Source organism: Leptosomus discolor, chromosome 5 (assembly GCF_034619465.1).
Source record: "Leptosomus discolor isolate bLepDis1 chromosome 5, bLepDis1.hap2, whole genome shotgun sequence".
In the NCBI taxonomy this organism is placed as follows: domain Eukaryota; kingdom Metazoa; phylum Chordata; class Aves; order Leptosomiformes; family Leptosomidae; genus Leptosomus; species Leptosomus discolor.
The window spans coordinates 39,181,311-39,195,489 of NC_141395.1; positions in this window are offsets into that span (position 1 = coordinate 39,181,311).

Consider the following 14,179-nt stretch of genomic DNA (forward strand, 5'->3'; position numbering starts at 1 on the left):
CAGAATGACAGATGATACTGTCTTTTCAAACTGACAGAGGAAAAGAGATTACAGTGATAATCAGGTTACCTTAGATAGAAAGAACCGAGAGATTCAGAGATACTCTTCTGCCTAACAACCCTCAGACTTAATATTTTCATCTGCTGGGTGAGCACTATCTCTGTAAGGTTGATTTGAGCATATCACTTTCCCACTAAAGCATCTTCTGGCTTCTTAGACTTTCTCTAAGGATTTTCAACTAAAAATAGGTTATAGTTTCAAAGTGCGGTCCTAACAGAAATTGGAGAAGATGCATCATGGCAATTACGTTTATCTTATAATAAAAGAAAATGAGCAATACTCCACCTACTTGAACGAGAAGCATGAAAATAAAAACAACACTAAAAGGGAATAAAATAATGTTTGTCCATCCCCAACAAGTCTATAACCAACCACTGCATTAATCACCTAGAGACAAAAGCAGCAGCAGAGATTTACATTCCTGGGACACATACAGAGTCCACGGACCTCTGAGTCATGCAAAAGGGAAGCTCCAAAACCCAAAATGAACATGCTGGATAACCCACCTCCAGTCCAGCTGCCGCAGTCACAATTCAGTTTTCCTTTCACACATTGCAGGTGCTGACCTCTAAGCTCAAGCCTCCCAAGTTGCACACTGCTGGGCTACTTTCCCCTGCATTTTTAATGTTCAGCATGGAAGACAAACTGTGACTGGTGCCACAAGTTAATCTCTAATGCGCATTGGAGGATAAGAAGGGGACAATACTGGAGCAGCACCTATAGTCCTCCAGGATTGGGTTAAGCCCCAGAGCACAGACTGCGCTAAAATACAAAACACGTGCATGTACCCCTGCCCCCATCCAGCCCATAGATCTTTCAGACAGTGTGTCTGACAAAATGCTTTCACAGATCCCAAAGAAAATGGAAAGCAATGAGAAGATCTTAGTTTCAATTTCATCTTTCAAGGCTCAGCAACCCACATCTGGATTTAACACCAAACCAGCATCAATTTCAGCCTGGGGAGGATCTGGCTTTTTCAGATTTGATTTCTTCATCAGCTCAGACACAATAATCAGTACTTAGCAAATTCATTGCTAAAATGAGAGCCCTTCGCTATCATCCAATTAAAAATACAATTAGGCATCAGGGGAGCGGTCCACATGCATCTCCCACTGTCAACAACCTGCAAAACCTTAGATCCACTCCCAAGGAACACTGACAGATGTGGTGAGGCTTGATCACCTACACGGTACACCTTTATCTTTGAAAATGACCTGTCCTGACATGACATGTCAGACCATTTAAAAGATCATCGGCCATAATAAGGCTTGCAAAATCAAGATCCAAGTTAAATTTACGTCTCGAAAGTACACATGATCTGCAACACCAAAATTCACAAAAAACAAAAGGCTTTCCAGATGTAACACCAACCTGGGTTAACAAACAGGTAGTGTTTATCAGTGACACACATGCAAGTCCCAGTATTGTAGGGCTGATGTAAAACCTTGGATAAATTAATAAAAATAGATAAATAATCATTCAAATTAGTAGAAAATTTTAAAATATCATTCAAATTACTAGAAAAATAAATAATAATTCAGATTACTACCATTTAAAAATGGATACATTAAAAATAATTTTAAAGTAGTTAAGTATCAAGTTAGAAATCTTTAAAATGGGGTGGAAGCTATTTGATGGTCAAATACCAAGCCAGAGCTTGGTATAAAACACACGTGGGTAAACCTCAGGGCATCTTTCTCTTGCCTGTTAGGCAGCAGCTCCCAGGGAATGGGCTTTCACTTGCGAGCACTGGGAAAGCCGTGGAAATGGGCATAAGGAGACGTGCAGTTCAGAGTTGGAGGAAAACCAGGTCTTCAGTTCACCTTTTATTCTCCTTTTTCTCTCTAAGACATATGACAGGCTCATCAGCTTCTATTTTTTTTATTTCCGTTTTGTTGAATTTATGAGCATGTTATTTGTATTCATAAAGGCTGCAGGAATGTCAACCTTAGAAATGTAACTAAGTATTTATGGAAAGATCTAGTCTAAAAAACAGCTCCAAGGTAAGCATCCCAGGACTGGCCAACTAAAGCCTACAGCTCTAAACTAGACCAAGCCAAGAATCATTTTTGACAAAACATTTTCTTTTCCTTTGCTGAAAATGCTGATTCCTCAAAACCCAACCACACTGGGCTTGAGGAAAGCTTTGTTAGAGAAATCCTGTAATTCCAATACTGCAACATCTGGTCAAAACCAGAGAGAAGATGAAAATGCCTTTGAAAGCCAAAACAAGGTCATGGGATAAGACAAGCACTGCCTGCTGCAGAGAAACCCAGCCTGAGCCCCAGACCCAGGACAGGGAGGGTGAGACAACCCCAAACCTGCATACTCCCTGTGCCGTTGGGGTGCTCATTCCCAAATCCTAGAGATCTAACAAGTCACTACAAGCGCTGGAATTACAAGCACTCTTCTGGTTCCAGAGGTTGAATTTTCTACCCTAATAAAACCTCTCCTTCACACAGCAGCTGCTTTTGAAGCCTTTGGTGAGCTATGAGCAGATCCAGTGATTGCCAAACAAAACATGCAACTGACATTGACTTCATTATCTGAAAAACACTACCTCAGATGAAGGCAAACGACCAAAAAATTATTTCTTATTAAATTTCATTTTCCATTTCTTCACATGGTAATTAAAAAGCTTATGGCCAAAGATATAGGAAGCACTAAAAATTATGCATATGAAAAGATCTTACTGAATTTAATGCAGCATGAAATTATTCAACGGGATGGTTTAAATACTTTGTTGTAAAAATACACAACGTAAAAGCATGTTTCACTACTCTTTGTTTAATAGTTGAGATAATTTTAAAAAAGACAGTACTTCCAAATATTAAAGAACAAAAAAATCAAGTATTTTATGTTCTCAGAGAGTTCCTAGAAGCACAGCTTACTGACTGCAACAGCACTAGACACAAACGTAAAAGGCCAGGGACTCACTTCTCTCTTAATTCTCTGAAACCATCTTTTTCAAAGCAATATAAAATGCTACAGAAACTATATTTCAATTCTGATTGACTTTTCATTTTACCAGGCTCAATGTATTTAAACCACTATCTTGCTGCGATCTGAAATATTTCAGGGTTATGGTTATTTTACAATTTATTATCAAGAGTAAATTTACAAATTAATCCCAAAGTAGCAAAAAAATGACTGCTGAATAATTTCAGTGACGCTCCCCAATGTTTGCACAATTCTTTGCTTAATTCCCACTAGGCAAATGCCTTTGCTGGTGCGGAGAGCTGGAGACGTAGCACAGGCTGTGTCTACACTTTATATCCCAGCCAAATAAAGAGTTTTAATTTTTTTTTTTTTTTAAACCTAATCTCATTAACTCTTCCAGTACTGACAAAGACATTTATTCCCACTAAACTTTCCTTTTTAAAGGTTAATGGGACCTTCTTCAAACAACCCACTGGTAATCCACGGCATTCAGGGAAGGACTCAGAGCACCCATCGATGTGGGACCACAGGTATTTTGACAGCGATGACCGTGATTCATTTCCTATCTCGCAGTGTCAGGTAGCTGGTGCAGGCACACTCGAGCGCTCACTCTGCCATTTGAAATGCATCCCCTCTTCCTGATGTGATCAGCCACGAGAGCATTAAAGATGTAGCAAACAACATTTCTAAAATTCAGCAGGAGAGAAATTGATGTAAAATAATTATTAAGAAACAAAATTAAGGAAGCAGAAGGTGTGTTTTGCCTGCCAAGCACTTCAGCAACAATTTTAAATGGGGTAAAAGCTGTCAAATATTATGTTAATTTAATTTCTTTTCAAAACCTTGCAGTTGATGGAATACTAAAAAGGGAAGTTGTTAAATGTTGGTGGTATCATTCCCTGCTCCACTACATACACAAACTTTTCTTTTAAAGAATGCTTCAGTGTGCTTTTTTTCCCCCGCCGTCACTAGGACAGCAAGAGAAAATAACGCTGAGGATACTTATTTTCTAAAATACTCTAATGAAGTCAGTGGAGCCTCCAGGAGCTCAATACCATAAATAGAGAAAAGAAACAGAACATATCAATCAAACCAACCCAGCTTGAATTGCATCTATAACAAAAATAAGGAAGGAAACAACAAGCTATTCAGCAGGGGAATAGCAGAGAAAATATTGACTTGTTAAAGAGAAGCTACGAATATATTTTGAGCTCTGAGTCGGCTATAATTGTTTCTAAATAAAGCTGAAAGTCCAACTGCATGGTCAGCCTGCTCCTGAAAGGATTCGTACTGCTGAGCTACAAACAACAGGCAGGATTTTTATCATCGTTTCTCCTCTGATTTTTTTTTCTTGGAACAAATATACCAATATCTGCTAATTTTCAAAAGGAAATACAAGGTGTGCACAGTGGTACTTTTTTACTGCCCACTGAAATATTTCTGTATTTATACTGCACTTCATTTCTGCTTTTATTGACATTATGGGTGGCCTTAAATGAGTCTGAAGAATAACTAGTCATGGCACAACCCCACAAGGATTTCCAATGCCCTAAAGTCACTCCCAAGCCATGCCTCAGTATGGGCTGCAGTAGAGGAGCACCGTGAAGACCCCACAGGGAGCATCCTCAGCACTGCGCCACTGAGGAAGATAGACACTCACTGCTAGTGCAATGCTTTCACAGTACTTGAACATGAAACATTCACAACTGCCTCTCTGAATGTATCTGGTTTAGTTTTTGGCAGAGACTATATTAATTACTGGTAGGACAACTGCTGTGGCCCTTCCTTCCCTCCCCAATGCCATCCCTCCTGCTCAGCACCAGGCTCTGGCGGCCACATGCCAGCTGATAGGCAGAAAAACCTCTCCTTTTTTGAGTGGTAATTATAATTCTCCTTGTTACAATAAAATCCTCTCTGTGATTAAATTTCAATCTGAACAGGCTCTTTTTCTCATTTGCAGAGATTTTATTAGTTTGTGAGAATGTCTGCTTTCCCTCCTTTGAATTTATTCTTAAATTACTCTCCCTTTTTTCTTTTTTCCCGTCCAAAATCCCTCTCTTTCAAGCGACATTTGCCAACATCAGTCTGATTTAAGACCTTTTATCCAATCCATTGCCTTTTACTTAACTATATTGCTTCCAAGACCACTGGGATCTCCAGGCATTAATCATTAGCATTTGCAGTGAAGCTGGCTTTAGGCAATGAGTTACCATTTCTTTGGGGAATGCTGGGCACCATCAGCTGAAATGCTCTGAACAGTTTGCTCTAGTAAATTAACTCTAAAAGCAAACTCCTCATGCCCGTCAACACCCCTGTTCTTAAAACGCCTGTTCTGTGGCACTGCAGACCAACTCCATGGCTGAGATCGGCATACCCCACAGCCAACCTTATCTTGTCCCTTAATTTAGGCTGAACTTCCCTACCTAACCTACCCTTGGTCAAGGAAAGGGAGGCCCATGGTCCAAGCTCAACGCTACACCTTGCAGCAACGCACCAAACCCATTTGGCTTGGCCAAATCAGTCAATGGTGTGGTCTCACATCTGCCAGCAGACCTAAAGCTGGATCACCTTGGTTGGAACCCACCCCGTAGGCAGTGAGATGCAAAAGCTCAGACACCCTTAGCTAGGAAGGGCAACATGCTACTGATGTCTGACAAATTTCTAAAATGATGTTACAAGCTCAACAAGGCCACTCAGCCTGGCAGCAAGGAGGCAGCGATTGTTGAACAAACACAAGGCAGATGGCACAGCAGCTTTGAATGAAAAAAAAACTCCAGCCAGTACCAAGCACACCACATGAACCAAAAAATTAAAATAAATAAATAAATACAATTTTAAAAAAAATAAAAAAAACACACCACACCACACCAAACAAAAAGCTTGCATTCAGTGTTAGGTTTGCTACCACAGCACAACCTCTGCACAGCAGGGAGCAGATCCCAGAGTTCTTGTCTTTACCAAATGCTCATATCACTCTGCCACACTGCATCTAAAGCCATTGCTTGCATCAGAGCAGCTGCTACACACCTATAAATTACTATCATCCCAAACCTGAAAAAAAAATAAACCAAAAAACAAAACAAAAAACAGAGGTGTAGCCTTCCATTGGTCTGAACTCAAACCCATCTGAGCTCAAACCCATGAAACCCATTTAAATCAAGCTTTTTGCATTTTGTACAACTGCCTCAACTCTGTCACCTTGAGACTCTGTGCACCCAGCCAATTGTATATACCACATATAAAAATACTGCATCATTAGTTTTTCCAAGCACACGAAAATTTCCTAGCTGCTTCTGCTTATTTTGGGTGTCACTGGGAAATAAAATCGGAATAACATACTTCAGCATTAGCCTCAGAAATTCAGCAATGTCCCCGCAAAGTAGCTACATCCTCGCCTTCAGTTTTAAGCTGCATTTTGCATAGTTCCCAACCACAGGGGCTGTGTAAGCCTGCACCACTTTTGGAGCATCCAGAAACACCCCATAAATTGTCCAAGGTTCTCAAGGATGCACTACGCTCCCAGAGATGTCCCCTGATCACAAAGGGCTTTGCATGAACAGTGTTAGACTTTGTTATTCTAAAAGTACATGGGATATCTTGCATTGTTTTCATTTGTTCTTTTGGTGTTTATTATTGCAGACCTAAGGTCACATTCACAGTCAGAATAAATCAGTGGCAGCACACATATTTACAAGAGGTAAGCACCTAAGGTCATGTTTCCAAAAGCATCAGGTACAGGGGGATGCCAGCAGGTGCCCAACAAGGTTTTTCTAATGGCACGAGCAGGTCTGGTGCCTGACCCCCATTGGCCTTTACCAAGATAGAGGGCTGGTCTACAAGGCGAAATTAGTGCTGAATAAGTCAGAACACGAATTTAACATGCATTTGTAATTCCCAGCAAATTCCCCATGTGAACAGATTTAATCTGCATCACAGATGTCTTTTCATGGCTGAAGTCAACCCAGAGCTCTTCTTTCAAGGGTAGTGGAAAGCTGAGGCTCTGTTATTATACATTTCAGCTTGAGTTTCTGGTGTATTTTTCTTGCTTGAGGAATGTGGACTTAAAAATACACTCCTAATTTCTGCAAGTGTAAGCCAATACATAACTAATGATCTTAGGCACCTAATAGCACAGCTCAGACATGCTACCTATAGGAGTATTTTTTTAAAACACCATTAGCAAGCTTTGAACTCAATAGCCATGTCTCCTAAGTTTTTGTGTCTTTTCCCTGTGACAGGATAAGGTTCAAAGCAGCTGTCAGCAAATTCAGTTACTTCAAGAAAATCAGCTGTACAGGCCAAATAGCCAAACATACATACACACACACACACACGCACACACATTCCATTAAAATCAAATGCCTAGATGATAATTTCAGTTTTAATTAGGTTTTACTGGGACTATGAGTTAAGTCAAGGCTGAAGTCTGAGATGTTGATTTAAAGCTGTAGCTAATGTGGTTTATTGCCAGATTTGCTCATAGTCAAAGCTAATTATCCCTATTATGCTTACATGATTTTTCAAACAACAACAAAAAAAAGCATTAAAGAGGCGAACATGTAGAAAGCAGATTGGCATGCTAGTGTCTATGTGTGTGTGCGTGTGCGTATTTACCAACTACTTAAAACCTAGATCTTCAGTCATACAGGAAAAAAACCCAAGCAATTAGCAAATGAAGTAAGTCTGGTATAGTTAAACAAACATCTCACTTCCAACACATATCAGCAAACATTTAATGCAATGAGAAGATCTTATGCTATTCCTAAATACAGCAGGGGGGTAGAGGAGAGGGTGGGGTGTAGTCCTAAGAAATGCTAAATAGTTTTTTGCAATTGTATTATGGAAAGTAAGGGCGGGTTAAAGAGAATTTTCTGTGGTTTTCTACATGGAAAATCAAGTACTGCTTTGGTTTTGTTTGTTTGGTGTTTTTTTAATGCTGCTCACTATTAACATTTCTTTCTTAGTTTTATGTCTGGGAAAATGAAGAATGGGAATTGTTGAAGAAAAAGAACATTGGAGCTTTTTACATTTTTAGTGCTTAAAAATTCCAACAGAAACCGCAATCGGCAAAAAAAGCAACACCTAACTACTCAATTTGAAGTAAAGCCTTGTCTCCGTTTCTCACAAAGAGTTCAGATATGTCTTGAAGAAGCCTTCACTGTTGCTTTTCCCTCCTCCTTGAGCAACGACTCAGGAGTGTTCACTCTTGGTTTCATCTCTCTATCCATTGCCTCCACCCTGAACAGATGGAGAGCCACCTGAACAGCTCAGGGTCTGTCATCCATTTTCTCTTCCACCAAGGAGCCTCCTATGATGCACAGGGCTTCTAAGGAGACTCCCAGAAAGTCATTTTCCATGAGTTAAACCACAAATAGCACACATATAGCCAGCCAACATCTCCCCTCTCGCTCCTGTCAAAACAGATTTCATTTTGCTTCTGTTTTGATTTTAAGAGGAAAACATTCTGGAGAAGAAAAAAAGTATGCCTCCCCCTTGGAAAATATCCATTTTCTTTGGGAAAAAAAGAACAAAAACATCTCCAAAACCAGCTTCAGAGATCTCAACACAGGGCTGCAATGCCTCATTGGTTTCTTCTCAAGGACAGCCCCCCAATGCAGGCTGGGCTACCAGGGAGGAAGGGCCTGGGTGAGAGTGGGACACTTGCACTGGTACTTTTGAGTCAAAGTGTTCCATTTTCAAGTCTTATCTGACTGCTGGAGCTGCCAGTCAGTTCTCACACAAAACTGAAGTTGTTTTCCTCGATGTTTTTGCAGGAATGCAATGGGGGTCTCCAAGCTGCTGGAGGCACCTGCAACGGTTGTGAAGCTGGAATGCAGCACGATGGAAAGCCCACGTAAATGGTGTGGTTTAGGGCAAAAAGTCAGAAAGAGATGTTTCACCTTTTCTGAATACAGTGCTGTATCACTAAACATGCAGATGGATTTTCACTACTTGCTTGCAGCCAGGATGTCTTCTATTTTGATGAAAAACAAACTCCAGCCAGTACCATTTTGCTTACTAGTAATTACTCCCTCACTGCACACACGAAAATTATTCTTTCCCAATTCTTTCTGCTGTAGGAGATACCGTGCCAGCTAATACCCAGCCATGCCACAGAGCTCATCGCACAGCCCAGAAACATCAACCCCAACGCAGTCAGATCTGTGGAAGGACCTCCTCAACTAAGGAGACAACTGCAGATGGGCTGACTGCTCACCCCCTAACCAAGCAGGGATGACCCTGTCACTTAAATGCTGCAAAAGTAACAGTTTGCTGTCATTAGATTATCAAACCACTTTCTCAACATTATTAATGGAATAGCAAAGTACAGACTGCCTGTACCGCCCCAGGAACTCACGCATACAGCATTAAAAGACATCCATGGAATACGACAGTAGTGGACTATGTAAAACCTTGTTGAAAGTTTAAAGAAAAAAAAAGAGAAAGCTAGCTTGAATACTTTAAGTGGCACCACATTTGACAATATTAGGCTTTGGCTACAAAGAGGACCCGATACACATTGTTGCTATTAATTGCTTTTGTGTTTAGAGTCATAAGCCTCTTAATTTTTATGAGCTATACTCTAGAACAGTTCCAAATTTTTTCACTTTCTTAGCCTTGTTTAAAAAAAAAAAGACAAAAGATGGCAGAAAAGCACTCAAAAACCAAAGCTGTTTTACTAAAACTAACTCCTACATTGTTTCAGGTCAGCCATGCTGCTGTTTCAGACCAAACACCAGAACTGAGTCCAGCCCAGTTGCCAGAGACCTCTAATGTTAATGAACACGTGATTACCCCCCATTGGACACACACAGCACAGCCTATCTGGCTTCAAGGCATGCCCAGAAAATTATTTCTGCTTCTCTCCCGAAGGCACTAAAGCCTGCTCTATGGCCTCAGCAGAATTTGGGACAGTATGACCATCACCAGGAGGATGCACAGATGCATTTTCAAGTGTGTGCTCATACCTGCATGCTGCAGACTGCCAGTTAGTTTTAGTTTTGCTGCAGCAGCTGATTTTGCTATCACTTGCTTTAAGGGAACAGATGGGCTTGCTTATCTTGTGTGTGTATTTCCAAGCAAATCAGCCAAGAGTGGTCTCTGAATACAGCAAAGACAGACCCCTCTTGGAGAGCCTTTCCTTGGGCATCCAACAAAAGAGAAAACAAAGAGCTAATACTGGACAAGACCCAAGAGCTCTTCATATGAATAACTGCTAATGGGAAAAAGATGGCACTTCAGAGACTGAGCTGAAGGCAAATTGTGACAATGGCTAATAACTCCGGAGGCCGGCAGGGCTGGGGATTATTTTAACAGCCAGCATGCTTGTGGCATTGGATGGACATCATCACCTATCAAAATCCTGAAGGATTTTGTTCAGTCTGCTTATACGTTACACCTGAAGATGAAGACAAAGCTTTTTGGTTTTCCAGCATCAAACAAAACATCTTTTCAGCAACACCTGGCCAGGGTTTCTGCTTCCTTCTCACTCTCCTGGTACCTTCTTGGTCAAACTGAATTCTACAAACATTTTAGCTTTCAATTCGCAACAGGAAGGTCAGACCCTGTGAACAGAGGCCAAAGCCTTTTGTTTGCAGCCCCAAATAGGATTGCATTAGTTAAGCCTTAGCTGCCATTCTCAATTTTCTTCACTCACACTACACACTGGCAGCCAATTTGGTTGAAAGAAATTTGGCAAGAGCTCTTGGACCCTCATCATCCACTGTTCCTTCTTCCACCTTAAGTTAAACCAACTATTTTGCTTTGCTATTAATGACAGATACTAATGCATCTCACTAGTGCCCAAGCAAAGTAAACAAACGTGTTCCTGTTCAGCAATGAGTTGGTTCAAACCATGAGGATCTGATAGCAATTACTGCCTACGTACAGAGACTTTTTTCTTTTTATTTAAGCATTTTCACATATATCACAAAGCACATCACCATCCAGCATGCAAAAAGTGATTTTATTTTTACATATTCATATATTTATATATACACACACACACAAAATTAAACAAAACAGGAATTCAACCCCCAGTGGGCTGTGGAGGGATGACAACAGGAAGGCATAGTAATTGCAAAAACCTTCAGTGCCCTGACTGCATGCATGGTGGATTTCCTCTACTGATAAAGTTGATATTAAATTTGTAGGGTTTTTTATGCTATAGTTTCAAATATGTAGCACTATCAGTACTATTTAGGAAGGACTAAGAGCACCCAGACTTTAAGACTTCAAAAGTAGTCTTGAAGTAGTTTTTCACATAACACGGCCAACAGGACCTTTTTAATACTGATCAGGGTGAATTTGAACCCCAGAATCACCAGATCTCCTGAACTAGGGAAGAAAGCACAGTTCTGAAGCTTTATTGCAGGTATTTATGGCACACTCACCTTGCAGTTACAGGTGCCTTTGTGCTGGTAGAAAGCAGGTTTATATCACAGCCTCCATGGCAGTGAGCTCAAGGAAAGGTAATAAAGGGCTTTAGAGATGGGTATGTTCAACACAGTTACAGGAGCGCAATTTAAAGGCTGTAGTGTGAAAATACAGAGGTAAGATCTCCTTAAGGACGCTTTACACCGGAGCTGATCCTTCCTCTCTGAAAGAAGGGTTATCAGTCTCCTACTTACTGTGGCCTTGCTGTTTTTACAGGATAAAAGCCCTGCAATATCAGTAGAATGCCTTGACCAACCCACCTGATCACTCTCCCTCCAGACCTCAGGTCACAGCAGAGGAAGCGTTCACGGACAAACTTCTGAGATGACAAAAAGCTTTTCTCCCAGGCAGGTCATACCCTTCCCTGGATAGACTCACTTGACGTCACACACCAGCACCACACCTTGCAGTGACCTGCAAGATTCAAGAGGCAACAGATGTGCCATTTCCTAGACTGCACCACCAGCATGTACTTATCACTAATACTTGTTTCTAATAAGTAAAACAGAACCTGTACAAATTGGCATATACACTTAAACTAACGTAGGCGGCGATCGCGTGGAAATCAGAAGCGCGAAAGGTGCATGTACACAAACACCTTCGCATGTTGGAGTCCTTTGAATGTTCCTTCCCAAAATGAATGGCCATGAAAGGCAAATGGCATTGAAGGCTATAAGAGCTTTAATTATTATAATCCATTCAAAAGCTGCCTTGAGTTGGGTTATCAAGCTCACTCTTCCTGCACCATTTTGTACATTCACGATGTTTTATTTACACCTCTTTCATGACAGGAGGAAAAAATACTGGGTTATCCATGGGTTGTGGCTGCCAGTAAATGTCAAGACTGGAAGTTGTGCCGTTTGCTCAGCCCAGTAATGAGAGGCTTGTAACAAAAATCATTCAACACTGCAACCATTTATTGACCTTGTAAAACAACCAGTTTTCTAACTTGCTACCCTTAATTGATCCCATGAAAGTCAAGCTTAAAAGAGAAAGGCCCATCATATTAGCATAGAAAGGTTTCCCACTGGCAGCTCACTAAGGGACTGTCAGTCCGATAATTTCCAGGCTTAACCCTTGGAGCTCAGAAATCCTTCTGCGCCCAGCACTGATGGGAAAGGTGAGCCAAAACATGTTATCTGCTGTCCTTTCCCAGAGATCACCCAGCACCAGCTCTCCCAAGCAAGGATGTGCCAGGACAGGATGGACTTGGAAATCCAAAAAGCCACCTGCTTTATTCAATTCAAAAAATTGTTTTCAGAACCAGGGCTGAACTTTGGATCACACAAAGTTCAGATGTGAAGTCAAATATGACTAACATCAGTGAAGATGAGGAAAGTGTCCCTTTGTTCATTCACAAGGACGAGATTTTAAAAACAGATACCCAAGGGTGGAGATATACCCAGAGCAAGATTACCACTGTGCTTCTGAAATCCCCGCTAGGTATCTAAAGACATAGCTAGATACTTAAGACAGACTTTAAACGTCTCATTACATTCATTCTCCAAGAGAGCTGGACTTCACAACACACTTAAACAACTTCTGCAATTAAGGGTGGTATTTAAAGAGACAGGTGAGAATCTTGATCCTTATCCACATGTCTGCAAAACACAAATATTTGGCCAAATCTTAATTTAGGTCTAACACTTGTTGCTACTTGAGAAGATACTGATAGTATACTGATAATTGTATTTCATGTTTTACAATAGCAGAGACTTTTTTACAATAGACTGGTTATCCTGCACAAGTTTATTCTACCTGTGGCAGAACTTTGAAATTATCAAAAACACTTAAAATCCCACCAGCGTTTCTGAAATTTTTTTCAACCAGAATTGTATCCACTGCAAAATCCACCTTCACCAAAATAGGAGTATTTCAATGGAATATATAATTTTCAGCAAAAACATAATGCATAAAATTCCAAGATAATTGGTTTTGCTTTTTCATTTCAATACTGTCAAAACATGTCTGTTCAATATGAACAAAGAAGCTGTTTCAACTTTGTCATTTTATTTAGACATGTATATTAATTGAATGATATTTTGATTTATTTTACTCAATACCATTCTGTTTATACATATCAAATAATTCATTATTTCTGAATTATTTCTTCCAATCCTAGCTATTCTGTACAATTTTAAAATACTGCATTTCCTTTCCAACTTAGAAGCCTTGGTTAATGTCTAAAGACAACCTACAGAGCTCCCTCCACCAGCCCTAGCTCCTAAGTTTTATACACTACATTTTTTGGAATAAATATAAGTGACTCAGGGGTTGAACCTGGAAAAACTAGCCCTGTTCTGTATTTGACAAGCACTGAAGATATAGGCTACTAGTAGGAAGAAGTAAGGAAAAAACAAAGGATCTAAAAGAGCTTTTCAAGGGTCTAAAGAGTGAAACCATGCAAGGCTATCCAGGTATCGTTCTGCGTCTTTGGCTGGTGGGCAGCTAGTCATGGTATCTGAAGGCACACCCCAACCAGTTCCCTAAACTAGCAGTGCAACTGTGGCCTAACGCAAAGGGCTGCAAATTTCTTCCTGTAATGCTTCCCAGCATCATGCCAGGATCAAAAGTCCCAGCCCAAGGGCATTTGCTCATTTTAAATGAGTGGACTGTGCTCCTTCCCTCCTCACCCTGAAAGCTGGACATGAGATTTATGTTGAAGGAGGAGCCCAGTTAACGGATGAATGACTTAGCAAGGTCGTTAGAGATTAAACTTCACTTGATGCAGGCTAAATTCTGC